At 40.9% G+C, this 15,000-nt stretch overlaps 1 protein-coding gene across 9 annotated transcripts in view; it reads left to right on the forward strand.

Moving 5' to 3' along the window:
* LOC128699015 (cubilin) overlaps window positions 1-15,000 on the forward strand; it is a 421,279-nt gene that overhangs the window by 255,353 nt on the left and 150,926 nt on the right. The gene's annotated exons all lie outside the window — the stretch shown is intronic.

A 15,000-nucleotide genomic window follows, 5' to 3' on the forward strand; every position in this document is an offset into this window, starting at 1 on the left:
ATACTTTCATCAGTAGAACAAAGAAGGCACTTTATGAAGTATAGAAAACGTTATACTACGTTACAATGTACAGTATTTACTCCAAGTGTTCGGTATTAAAATTCTGTTCCACTTACACTTCTCTCCGTTCACACGCAGACCACTGACAGTTTTTGTTTTGTTTTCCGTTCTTCTTTGTTGATGTCAGACTCAGTTCATGGAGGGAGGAACTGTCTTGCTTAACCTCGAGGCTCCCAGGAGTTCATGTGTGTTGCCGTGGCTCTTCAGCGCTCCACTGGCTCTGCTTGCGATAAGCGAACTCTGACATTTATGTCACAGTTGCCTTAGAGCTGTGATGCTGCCTCTGCCGTACATATATCTGAAGCCATGCTAAGTTTTTCTTCGAGTTCTGGAAGGGATAGTTTGAGCACAGTGTAGGTAGGTAGTTCTTTCCCACATGACTTACATCAGCGAGTCAGCATCTTTTACCTCTTTTTCTTGGAACCTTCAGTTTTGTAACTTGATTTGCTATTTTCTGCCATAACCACTATTGTGGCTGTGACAATAAATACAGTTGCCTTTATTCGAGTACGAAGTCTGAGCCACTGGAAGGTCAACTGCCTCCTGTAGGCAAGCTAAAACCGTCTTTGGTTGCCGCATCCCGCTGATCTTTGCTGGATAATTCTGGAAGTTACACTGAAACACTTCTCTAAATTTCCTACTGAAATACAGATGTTTGTGACTCGAATGGCTTCAGGATCATGGTTTTATGGCGGACGTTAGAGAACGTCTAAGCTGGAGAAAAGCAACAATTTGGTGGAAAAATTTACGAAGTACTTATGCCTTCGAGATCAAACGTCATCTTAGGAAAACGTAACTAACAAAAAATTATTTGGTACATTTGTCACTTTTAGCTGTCGGCATACAGCACACACTCGCTGTGAGGCATTCTCAGAAAAGTAAAGCAGCCACATTTCTAGCTTTCTGACTTTATGAACCCTGTGAAGCGTGTTTTGTGTCAAAGTTGAAGCGTTAGTGGAGCCTCAGATGTAAACATTGGTGTGACTGCACTGAAGGATATGCTTGCTAATGTTGAAGTTGGTGCGTTTTCTCAGTACGTACGACCAGATTACCTCTGGTTAATGTGTTTTGTTCTAAATGTAATGTTCCTGTCTAGTACTAGGTATATCTGTGAACAGAGTTCCTCTTGTTATGAACATGAGCAAGTCAAGACTTGGTTCAAAACCTCCTGAGAGAAGCTTAAAGTTTACGCCAGACACAAGTCACTCCCAGCTTGGATGCAGTGATCAGTAAGAGGAGCCAGGTATCAGCAAGTACCAGTAAGAGAGACTTCTTACACACTAGTATAAAGCGCTGTATGACTCTCACGGGTTTAGTGCAAAAAACTTCAAAATCTATACCTTGCACTTTTTTGTAATTATAAAATCTCCTCAGTCGTAAATTATTTTATTTTTATATTTTAACAGTGTTGATGCATAACGAGTAAATCTCACCAACTCTCAAACTGATGGTTTGATCGTCCCCGTCGCTCGCCCTTCAACCCTCTATTCTCTGGGATTTTCATTTGCATCAAATTTGGCGAGATAGAAAACCTGAGTTTGACAGCCCGTGTCTTAAAGCATAGCAACGTTGTAGTGACCACAAGCAGTTTGTTGAGGTGACCTCACTACTGTAGTGTCCACAAGCTTGTTGAGATGAGTTCACTGCTGTAATGATCTCAAACTTGAGGTGACTCCGCTATTGTAGTAATCTCAACCTTGTTGAGGTGACCTCACTACTGTACCGTTCTCAAGCTTGTTGAGGTGACTCTACTACTGTAGTGGACACAAGCTTGTTGAAGTGGCTACACTACTGTAGTGACTTGAAGCTTGCTGAGATGACCTCACTACTGTAATGACCTCAAGCTTCTTGAGGTGACTCCGCTACTGTAGTGATATCAGGCTTTGTTGTGAGGTGACTACACTACTGTAGTATTCTCAAGCTTAAGATGACTCCACTAATGTAGTGATATCAGGCTTGTTGAAGTGACTTCACAACTGTAGTGACCTCATGCTTGAGGTGACTTCGTTACTGTGATAACCACAAGGTTGATGAAAGCACTGCATGGCGCGCACGTGTGTGCGCACACGCATGCCTACACATATTGTGCCTGTATTCGTGTATGCGAGTGTACGTATAAGCATATTTCATTTAGGTGATCTTCAGTGCATGTGTTCTCAGCAATGAGCTAAAAGTTAGTGAAATGTGGTGTTCGATCCCCTTTGAGTTATGTGATGTTTGGTACCCCCTTAGACTCTAACATAACTCTGAGGCTTAGAGTTATGTGATGTTTGATCCCTTTAGAGTTATGTGATGTTTGATCCCCTTAAAGTTATGTGGTGCTTGATCCCGTTAGAATTATGTGGTGTTTGATCTCCTTAGTGGTGTTAAATCCCTTTTGAGTTATGAGTGGAAACTGAAGTGCTTGTAAAGATACTTAAATTATATGATTTTGTAATGTGGACTTATGTTCAGCACCTTTGTTATTACTCCTGGTTATTACACTAATTGACCTTAAAGTCCGTCTTCAAGACAAATTTGATAGCTTTAAACAAGTCCCCTAATTACCGTAGCCTCTTCTTTAGTTTACACATTTTTTGTCGCAGTTGTTTGTACAGAATCTGTATTTTCTTCCCGGTTTATACTGTATCTTATGTTAAAAATATTGTAGTATTTTTTTCTCCAATGAAATATGTTGTACATCTTAAAACTGTCAGTTAAATGGAACATTTAGATAATTAGATGCACGGGACTTCACGGGACTTCATAAATCACATGATTTCAATAAATTTGCACTGCTAACACCACCTTCCTTCAGTAATATAATGTACTGGATTTACTGCAACTGATATTTTTTTAGATAACGAACCATTCACTAGAAGCCGGCTACAGCAAACCCTCAATTCTTTTGTTTGGAGAACATGAAATTCAATCATCAGAGGGTGTTCAGCAGGGTGACCCACTCGCTCCACTTCTCTTCTGCTTGGCAGTAAGAGAACTAACTTCCAGCCTACGCAGCGAGCTCAATATCTGGTACCTGGATGACGGCACTCTGGCAGGTACTGAAGAGTCCCTGGCAGGGGACCTACAACTGGTGAAAACACAGGGAAAAGAATTGGGACTCATTCTCAATCCCTTCAAGTGTGAAATCATCACAGTGAACCAGGAAATAATCAATACTGTGCGAAGAATCCTCCAGGAAGTCTCAACTACCACTCCGTCCAACAGTACCCTCTTGGGGGCACCGCTTGGTCACCAGGCCATCGACACTGTCCTCAGGGACAAATTGAATGACCTGATGAGAATGGAGGAGAGAATAAGCGATCTTGATGCCCATGATGCTCTGTATCTCCTCACAAGGTGTCTTACTATGCCAAGACTCACTTACTTCTTGAGGTGTGCACCCTCTTTTGACAACCCAGCACTCGATGAATATGACGCACACTTGAAATCAACTTTTAAGAAGGCACTGAACTAGAGGATGAGCAATGGGATCAGGCAACCCTCCCAGTGCGACTGGGAGGTATAGGGGTGCTTAAAGCAACGCATGTTGCTTTACCTGCTTTTCTGTCTTCGTGTTTGGCTTCCAGTGCATTAGTCAAGAAGATAGTTCCCGAACGCTTGAGAGACGTGGTAGGAGCTCAAGACCCCAGGTTTACTGAAGCAGCGATTCGGTGGGACACCCTTACAGACTCCTCCAGTAGACCAGCTCCTCCCAAACACCACAAACAGTCCCACTGGGACAAACCGATCATGGTTTGGCAAGTAGGTGTCTGCCAGTGTGGCAGCACAGGTGTAGTCCCAGGCAATCTGCTTTCCATCCTTCCAGGGTAGCATAGTGACTCCATCAGGACGCTTTTGACTTCCATCAGACCTCTGTACTTGGGGTTCCCGTTGAGCTGGGCAACGGGCTGTGGCGAGGCTTCTCTTTATTATATCACTGACCTCCTCATGTCTGGCATACTTCCCTTCTGCTGTGTGACACGCGAGACCATGAAGTCCGAATTGATCAGCTGTCGCCCTGCCGCAAATACACCTATGTTCGGTGAGGATGGGGGCGGCTAGGCGAAGAGCAACACCAATCCGAATGGCCTGTGGGTCGAGACGGGTGCCCAGGGAGGAATTGGGAACAGCTAACAGGAAATCTCCTGAGTGTGGTGCCTTCACTGCCAGGAGACGAGCTTTGTTCTTTCCTGAAGCATTGGAGAGCATTGTGTTGGCGATTTTTTCCATGATCGGTTTGTCCCAGTGGGACTGTTTGTGCTGTTTGGGGGGAGCTGGTCTACTGGAGGAGTCTGTAAGGGTGTCCCACCGAATCGCTGCTTCAGTAAACCTGGGGTCTTGAGCTCCTACCACATCTCTCAAGCGTTCGGGAACTATCTTCTTGACTAATGCACTGGAAGCCAAACACGAAGACAGAAAAGCAGGTAAAGCAACATGCGTTGCTTTACGCACCCCTATACCTCCCAGTAGCACTGGGAGGGTTACCTGATCCCATTGCTCATCCTCTAGTGACAGGTTCAGTGCCTTCTTAAGGGTTGACCTCAGGTGTGCGTCATATTCATCGAGTGTTGGGTTGTCAAAAGAGGGTGCACACCTCAAGAAGTGAGTCTTGGCATAGTAAGACACCTTGCGAGGAGATACAGAGCATCATGGGCATCAAGATCGCTTATTCTCTCCTCCATTCTCATCAGAATTTGCGATCTTGGCTTAAATAGCAACGTTCATCTTGCCATATAGGACAAGTAAAAATTTGTGTATGCAATAATGTCGCCAAAATCATTCTGAACCTAACGAAAAAAAATATATTTCACTGTGTTTGTTTAGTATTAAATTACTGTAAACAAATCTAAAATATATTTAATTGGGTTAGGCTAAAATAAATTTCTCTTCTCATAATAAGGTTAGGTAAGTTTTCTAAGATTCTTTTGGTGTAAAATAAAAAAATTTTACATTAACATTAATGAAAAAAATATATCTTTAAACGTATAAGAGAAAATTTTAGAAAGGACTTAATTTTAAATGAGTTCTTGCTAATTGACTAGTTTTACATATTCGGCACGACATATATATATATATATATATATATATATATATATATATATATATATATATATATATATATATATATATATATATATATATATATATATATATATATGTGTGTGTGTGTGTGTGTGTGTGTGTGTGTGTGTGTGTGTGTGTGTGTATAGGGCTTTATTCTTTTAGGTTTAGTTAGGTCAAGATATATTTCTTAGATAACTAGGATAGTTACTAGTAATGTCCAATGTGACTTTTTCCATTTCTGTGTAGAATAAATGTTGTGTGAGCAGATGTGCGCAAGAGAGGCAATAGGATCATGCCGAGTGTAACGTGTAGTAAACTGAAATGTGTTTGCAGCGTTTGACTGAAAAAGATGAATGAGTATATGTATAGTATTTAACTAGAGCATTCTACTAGGAGAGGAGAAACTGATATGTCTAATTTAGTGTTTGCTAGAGTGAAAGTAAGAGAAATACAGGGAGAATGCTCGAAGCGTGAAAGGGAAATGTGAGTGAATTAGGTGATGAGGATGTGGTGACATGGGGATTTACGTATAGTTGTGTAGTGTGAGCAGATGTTTGTGTTCACGTGAAGGTAACAGCAGGAGACAAAGAAGGGCAATAACACAGGAAAATGGTGGTAATGGGAAAAGTCGACATATGAAGTTTTTTGGGAGCAAAGGCAGGATAATACAGGAAAACAGAATGTATGGAATAGATATCGGTAAATAAAAACAGTGATGAATGAGCACAAAATAAGAGGTAATGTAAGAATGGTATTAGCAGAAAATTTGGCTAAGAATAATAAACAATTCTGAGTAGAAATAAGCGATATAAAAGTGTATGGGAAGCACACGGACTCATCTGTCAAGAATGACTGGTGAAAATATCAGTAAAGGAATAACGATATTAAAGAGATGTAGAGAAAACATCATGTACAGAATATAGTGAATGAAATGGAGGCCAAGAACGTGTACTTGGGGGCAGGAATTTATTAGAACGAGGGAAGAACGAGAAGTACGAATGAAGGAAATGCGTGAGGCAGTAAGGCGAAAGTAAAGAAAGTAACAGCTCTTAATGGGATTGAGACTGAAATACTGGAAGTAAGAGGCTATAAAAGAATGGAATGGTTGGCCCATTTGTTCAGTGTGTATGATGGAGGGGAATGAGGTGCACACGGATTGAAAGAGAGAATGCAAAATATAATAATTATGGGAGAAGGAATGTGTTCAGTACACCAGCAGGTAACGTGGAGGGAAAACTGTAGCTGAACAGTTCTGTAGAATTATAGAGTAGTAATGCTGTGTATAAGATTAATGGAAGGTGTGAATATTATGCAATGTGTGATGCGTATATTATGCAGAAATTAGAAAATTAAAGAAATTAGAAGATTAAATGAAAAATATAATTCTAAGAGCAGGGAGAAGGCAGTTGTTATGGTTATATTATGTGAGAAAGTCGGAGCAAGATGAGGCGGTGTGTAATCTGGGATGAGTGGAATGGCACGTTGGGGCACTTGTGAAAAAGGAATGGAAGGAGGATGTGAAGGTATTGTGAGGCAGGGGCTTGGGCACCCTGCAGGCGTAAGTGAGTGTCTTATATCGTGGTGAGCGAAGAGCAGTGAGTTTTGTTTACACCTCTAGTATGCTATTCGTGCTTTTTTTTTTTTTTTTTTTTTTTTTTTTTTTTTTTTTTTTTTTTTTTTTTTTTGGTATTTTAATTCTTTTATTCAAGTCAAAGATAGCAAGGGAAGCTGTAAGTCATCAAGGTTAGAGAGAGAGAGAGTGAGAGAGAGAACGCCAACTCCTAACACTGCTCAAGTGGAGACTACCAAGGAGGCAGAAAATGCGTTACTATGGACGGCTGGCGGCGTAAGTATGATCAAAGTTACAAGGGAGACACTGAGGAGAGATCAAACCGATAATCCGTTCATGAAGAGCGAAACGTTGTCATATTAAACATAAACACTGCTCCAAGTTTATTTGAGCCGACGGCTGGGAGGCCGTCGGCTCAATAACATGTCACAAAAGTTTGTTACGCTGCTCACACCCCACCGCAGCTCACACCGCACCGCTGCTCACACCGCACAGCTGCTCACACCGCACCGCTGGGCTCCACACCACTCATCAGTGTAAGCCAGACGTATTATATAACGAAGTTTTCAACAAACACGATTATTTACGTGTGAGCAAATACGCTGGACTCTGACTCCTGGGAAGTGAGAATTATTACTATCCTGGAGTAATATTTTCAAACCGCCCGATGATCTCTGTTGGTGTGGAACTACGGCACTAATTTGGCATTTGTTTGGCCTGGCGATTGATATAGTCTCGTTGTCTTAAGAAACAAGAAAGTGGCAGTCCTTTTTCTTATTTTTTTTTTACCTTGACTAAAGGTTGGTCTTCATGATCGTTTCTGGTACTCGCTGCTTTTCCAAATTTCTCGAGAGTTTCTTTTACCCCTTAAGTGGAACCTTAAGTGGCTGTGTCTACTTTAAAGATAATAGGATTTCTGTCTTTATATTAGCTAGGATGACTAGTTTTGAACAGTTCCCTTATCATTCATTCTGATGGATTCTTACACGGCAGTCAGATATTTGAATTATTTTTTAAGTCAGTGAATACCACACTTCTTTGTCGTCCCTACTCTCAGTTTTTCATATCTTGCCTCTGTCTGTTTCCTAACTTCACTCCTCAAGGCTCAGACATTGCACTATGGCTTGAGGTCATTCTAAAGTGAAAACGTTTTACTCAACTTAATTCTAGTTACCACCCGTGCGCACACAGCCTCGCCCTTTTGACAACTGAAACCGTCTTATGCTGCTAGAACAAACTTCAATAATGAAACGTAATAATACTGAATCATTCTTCTGTAGTAGATCTCCTATATATAGTTTTATTGAACGTTTTCACACTATTGATGATTAACAGTCTTAGTTCCTGTCTTTCAATCTTGGATGGGACAATTGTGTCAACCTAATTTGGAATTTCTTTTATATATTCATGGGGCTGAGCTAAACCCCTAGGGAAGGGGGGGGGAATCATACAGTTTCCTGGGGAACGGGAGGAGATTAGGCTTGATCGAAGGACTAGGAGGGTAACTGCAGTTTCTTGGATCAAAGATGTTTAACCAACATTCTTTGTGCTATACTAGATAGCTCGCTCAGGAGCTGTTTCCTTGCTTGCTTTCACTGAAGGATGGAAATTCAGAAAAAGGTTAAGCTATCTGATTTTCACATTTGTTTTACACACACACACACACACACACACACACACATACATTAACTTTTCCAGCATTCTCGTTTTCCAGAGAACTCCCAAATCTTCATGGAGACTCTTCACAGTGTTTGCAGAAATGAAGCTAGGAGAACAGTGCCCTCCAATACGTAAAACATGGACGAATCAGAGCATTGTACTTGGCCTCAGATAGAGCCACAAATCGCGGTTCTTTATGGCAGATTAGTAGAGGAAAACTCTGTTAGAATCGTTGTTTCAGAAACGAGACTCACAGGAGCAATAAGTGCGACATTCTTAGTAATGAAACCAAAGGAAACCAGAGTATCAGCCCTTGCGATTAGAAACAGGGGCAGCAGACCTTGTGATCAGAAACCGGAGTAGCATACCTTGTTATCAGAAACCAGAGTAGCATACCTTACCATCAGAAACCATAGTAGCAGGCCTTGTCATCAGAAACCAGAGTAGCATACCTTGTCATCTGAAACCAAAGTAGCAGCCCTTGTCATCAGAAACCAAAGTATCATACTTTGTCATCAGAAACCAAAGTAGCAACACTTGTCATCAGAAATCACTGGAGATTTGATGGACTGAGAAAGTTGGACAAAGAAAATTACGAAGACTACATAGCATGTACAGTTATATGGAGATAGATCAAGGTGGCACTGGTATAAAACTTCCGATGCATCACTAGACAACCAATGTAGAGTACAATTACAACAACAAAGCATGACTAAAGTACTGGAAATAGTAACTTACGCGACAGTGATGTTTCCCTTCAAGGGAGGTTCCTTGATGCTGGTGAGGGGCTCTTGATCTAGGGAATGGATCTGTGCTCCAGTTCCCTGAATTGAGCCTGAATGCCTTCCACATCCTTCCCCACAGGTGCTGTATAATCCCTACTGGTTTAGCACTCCCCATAATAATAATAGTAATACAACGATGTGTGTCAGCATGGAAATGAAACCACAATAGTGAGGGGAAGATGAGCGGGCAAGACTAGGTCTGGTTTTCACCATAAATATTGAGGTCATAGGTAAAATTAACCTCCGGCTGCCAGCGATCATGCAGTAAAAAGTTCCTGATGGAAATGAGGATTGCAAAAAAGAAATGGGAATGACCCAGAATGTCCTTAAACATAGTAGCCTCACACAAGATTACACTTTCATGGTAATACGCCCAGAGAGCCTCGTATGATGAAAAGTGCACTCTCGGAGATCTTGACCGAGTGGTTAAGGAAATCAAGGGTCCAGGAACGGTCAATTTTCAGACCATCAGAATGAGGCGACGACCCTGACGTACACGTCATCAAATTCTCACATCTAAGAAGGTGCCTTGATGCTGCTGACGTGCCTTTGATCCAGGGAGGCAGACGGATCCTACCCTTCATCGGATTGAACCTTCTTGCTTTCCATCCAAGCGGGCATGACACACTGGGTTCAACATTTCCTTGTGAGAATTATAATACAGTAATAAATAATAATATTAATAAATAGTAATATATATAATTAATAAAATAATAATTAATAATATATATAATTAGTAATTGTTGTTATTATCATAGAAGTTACAAAAGGGGAAATGCGCCAAAATAGATTTACTGACTGGAAAGAAAGTCATGATAGAGTAATTAAAGCCGGAGGAGGAGGAAATTAGTGAGGAATTAAAGTGATAAAAGGAAGGTAACTCACATTGATTGCAGCTGGGAGAGACGCGCTCCCCTTGAAGCTGGCCGCTGACTCCATTATGGTCACGGGCTCTTCATCCACGCAACTGGAACTAAAATGTGATTACTTCCCATTCCTTCTATACGAGTTTAGCGCTTCCCCATAATATTGAAGTGATTATTATTAATATTATTGAGCGTCTACCAGCACTAGTGCCAGTGTAAAGGGTGTGGACAAGTGTAATGGCAGGGTGCCTTGTTGCTGCTGCTGATCCATGGAGTCAGTCTTAACACACGAATCAAACCTGGTTATCTCAGGCTTCCCGAGTTCTGTATGAGCCCTATTGGCTTTACAGCTACACAAAATTATATATATATTTATTATTTATTTATTATCACACTGGCCGATTCCCACCAAGGCAGGGTGGCCCGAAAAAGAAAAACTTCCACCATCATTCACTCCATCACTGTCTTGCCAGAAGGGCGCTTTACACTACAGTTTTTAAACTGCAACATTAACACCCCTCCTTCAGAGTGCAGGCACTGTACTTCCCATCTCCAGGACTCAAGTCCGACCTGCCGGTTTCCCTGAACCCCTTCATAAATGTTACTTTGCTCACACTCCAACAGCACGTCAAGTATTAAAAGCCATTTGTCTCCATTCACTCCTATCAAACACGCTCACGCATGCCTGCTGGAAGTCCAAGCCCCTCGCACACGAAACCTCCTGTACCCCCTCCCTCCAACCTTTCCTAGGCAGACCCCTACCCCGCCTTCCTTCCACTACAGACTGATACACTCTTGAAGTCATTCTGTTTCGCTCCATTCTCTCTACATGTCCGAACCACCTCAACAACCCTTCCTCAGCCCTCTGGACAACAGTTTTGGTAATCCCGCACCTCCTCCTAACTTCCAAACTACGAATTCTCTGCATTATATTCACACCACACATTGTCCTCAGACATGACGTCTCCACTGCCTCCAGCCTTCTCCTCGCTGCAACATTCATCACCCCTGCTTCACACCCATATAAGAGCGTTGGTAAAACTATACTCTCATACATTCCCCTCTTTGCCTCCAAGGACAAAGTTCTTTGTCTCCACAGACTCCTAAGTGCACCACTCACCCTTTTCCCCTCATCAATTCTATGATTCACCTCATCTTTCATAGACCCATCCGGTGACACGTCCACTCCCAAATATCTGAATACATTCACCTCCTCCATACTCTCTCCCTCCAATCTGATATCCAATCTTTCATCACCTAATCTTTTTGTTATCCTCATAACCTTACTCTTTCCTGTATTCACTTTTAATTTTCTTCTTTTGCATACCCTTCCAAATTCATCCACCAATCTCTGCAACTTCTCTTCAGAATCTCCCAAGAGCACAGTGTCATCAGCAAAGAGCAACTGTGACAACTCCCACTTTATGTGTGATTCTTTATCTTTTAACTCCACGCCTCTTGCCAAGACCCTCGCATTTACTTCTCTTACAGCCCCATCTATAAATATATTAAACAACCATGGTGACATCACACATCCTTGTCTAAGGCCTACTTTTACTGGGAAATAATTTCCCTCTTTCCTACTTACTCTAACTTGAACCTCACTATCCTCGTAAAAACTCTTCACTGCTTTCAGTAACCTACCTCCTATACCATACACCTGCAACATCTGCCACATTGCCCCCCTATCCACCCTGTCATACGCCTTTTCCAAATCCATAAATGCCACAAAGACATCTTTAGCCTTATCTAAATACTGTTCACTTATATGTTTCACTGTAAACACCTGGTCCACACACCCCCTACCTTTCCTAAAGCCTCCTTGTTCATCTGCTATCCTATTCTCCGTCTTACTCTTAATTCTTTCAATAATAACTCTACCATACACTTTACCAGGTATACTCAACAGACTTATCCCCCTATAATTTTTGCACTCTCTTTTGTCCCCTTTGCCTTTATACAAAGGAACTATGCATGCTCTCTGCCAATCCCTAAGTACCTTACCCTCTTCCATACATTTATTAAATAATTGCACCAACCACTTCAAAACTATATCCCCACTTGCTTTTAACATTTCTATCTTTATCCCATCAATCCCGGCTGCTTTACCCTCTTTCATTTTACCTACTGCCTCACGAACTTCCCCCACACTCACAACTGGCTCTTCATCACTCCTACAAGATGTTGTTCCTCCTTGCCCTATACACGAAATCACAGCTTCCCTATCTTCATCAACATTTAACAATTCCTCAAAATATTCCCTCCATCTTCCCAATACCTCTAACTCTCCATTTAATAACTCTCCTCTCCTATTTTTAACTGACAAATCCATTTGTTCTCTAGGCTTCCTTAACATGTTAATCTCACTCCAAAACTTTTTCTTATTTTCAACAAAATTTGTTGATAACATCTCACCCACTCTCTCATTTGCTCTCTTTTTACATTGCTTCACCACTCTCTTAACCTCTCTCTTTTTCTCCATATACTCTTCCCTCCTTGCATCACTTCTACTTTGTAAAAACTTCTCATATGCTAACTTTTTCTCCCTTACTACTCTCTTTACATCATCATTCCACCAATCGCTCCTCTTTCCTCCCGCACCCACTTTCCTGTAACCACAAACTTCTGCTGAACACTCTAACATTACATTTTTAAACCTACCCGTTACCTCTTCGACCCCATTGCCTATGCTCTCACTAGCCCATCTATCCTCCAATAGCTGTTTATATCTTACCCTAACTGCCTCCTCTTTTAGTTTATAAACCTTCACCTCTCTCTTCCCTGATGCTTCTATTCTCCTTGTATCCCATCTACCTTTTACTCTCAGTGTAGCTACAACTAGAAAGTGATCTGATATATCTGTGGCCCCTCTATAAACATGTACATCCTGAAGTCTACTCAACAGTCTTTTATCTACCAATACATAATCCAACAAACTACTGTCATTTCGCCCTACATCATATCTTGTATACTTATTTATCCTCTTTTTCTTAAAATATGTATTACCTATAACTAAACCCCTTTCTATACAAAGTTCAATCAAAGGGCTCCCATTATCATTTACACCTGGCACCCCAAACTTACCTACCACACCCTCTCTAAAAGTTTCTCCTGCTTTAGCATTCAGGTCCCCTACCACAATTACTCTCTCACTTGGTTCAAAGGCTCCTATACATTCACTTAACATCTCCCAAAATCTCTCTCTCTCTCCTCTACATTCCTCTCTTCTCCAGGTGCATACACGCTTATTATGACCCACTTTTCGCATCCAACCTTTACTTTAATTCACATAATTCTTGAATTTACACATTCATATTCTCTTTTCTCCTTCCATAACTGATCCTTCAACATTACTGCTACCCCTTCCTTTGCTCTAACTCTCTCAGATACTCCAGATTTAATCCCATTTATTTCCCCCCACCGAAACTCCCCTACACCCTTCAGCTTTGTTTCGCTTAGGGCCAGGACATCCAACTTCTTTTTATTCATAACATCAGCAATCATCTGTTTCTTGTCATCCGCACTACATCCACGCACATTCAAGCATCTCAGTTTTATAAAGTTTTTCTTCTTCTCTTTTTTAGTAAATGTCTACAGGAGAAGGGGTTACTAGCCCATTGCTCCCGGCATTTTAGTCGCCTCATACGACACGCATGGCTTACGGAGGAAAGATTCTTTTTCACTTCCCCATGGACAATAGAAGAAATAAAGAAGAACAAGAGCTATTTAGAAAAAGGAGAAAAACCTAGATGTATGTATATATATATACGCATGTGTGTGTCTGTGAAGTGTGACCAAAGTGTAAGTAGGAGTAGCAAGATATCCCTGTTATCTAGCGTGTTTATGAGACAGAAAAAGAATATATATATATATATATATATATATATATATATATATATATATATATATATATATATATATATATATATATATAAAGTTTCTATAGACAAGTGCCTTTGACACTTGGTAATTATCAGACTTACGTGCAGTTCTGTATTTTTCTTGCAAACATTGAGTCCATGTTACACAAGTATTGACCATCACAGTGTAAGTGTACACCACACAGTACTTACAAAAACAGTGAGTGTCACAATGTAAGTGGACACTGCACAGTGCTTACAAAAACAGTGAGTGTCACAATGTAAGTGGACACCACACAGTACTTACAAAAACAGTGAGTGTCACAATGTAAGTGGACACCGCACAGTACTTATAGATCACTTCGGTTAGGGATTTAATCACTTGCACGTACCACTGTCATGTATTACGATTATACCTAAAGTTATGTTAACGGTAACTTTACGAATTTAAAGATGTTAATATAGTAAAACGAATCATAATTTTACCCAAAATTATATCAATCTTATAAAATACAGCTGAATAAAACACATGTGCAGTACTCGCCTCATGTTATTGACGAAACTTTTCGCCTGCACAGCAGGCTTCTTCAGACAAATACGGGCGAATATAAAACTAGAGAGAGTAAATGGATGTTTGAGGTGGATAGAGGTGGACCGACCACCTGACAAGGGTCAAAGTTGCTTCCACAATCTCCTGTGTCAAACTCGCTTATATTTGACTGAAGAATTCTGTTACGCATGCGAAACATTTCAGCAGTACAGATGCTCGGGAGCTGTAAATGTCTTATTCGTCAACTAACTTTTCGTTATTGTATACCGTCGACAGTATAGGTGATAAGGATATTTTAAACGTCACCAGAGTCAGTATAAGGTATTAGTTTCTCTCTCTCTCTCTCTCTCTCTCTCTCTCTCTCTCTCTCTCTCTCTCTCTCTCTCTCTCTCTCTCTCTCTCTCTCTCTCTCTCTCTCTCTCTCCCTCCCTCTCTATCTCTCTTACAAATGCACTTCCCAAATGATCACTAACTAAACCATGGCTGATAGTCTAGTAAGTCACAGAAATGAGAATGCAGAAAATATGTATTGTACATTGTTAAAAAGCAAATGTCGAGCAGCAATGTATGTAATACCTTGTCATATATATATATATATATATAT

Source organism: Cherax quadricarinatus, chromosome 31 (assembly GCF_038502225.1).
Source record: "Cherax quadricarinatus isolate ZL_2023a chromosome 31, ASM3850222v1, whole genome shotgun sequence".
Classification (NCBI taxonomy): domain Eukaryota; kingdom Metazoa; phylum Arthropoda; class Malacostraca; order Decapoda; family Parastacidae; genus Cherax; species Cherax quadricarinatus.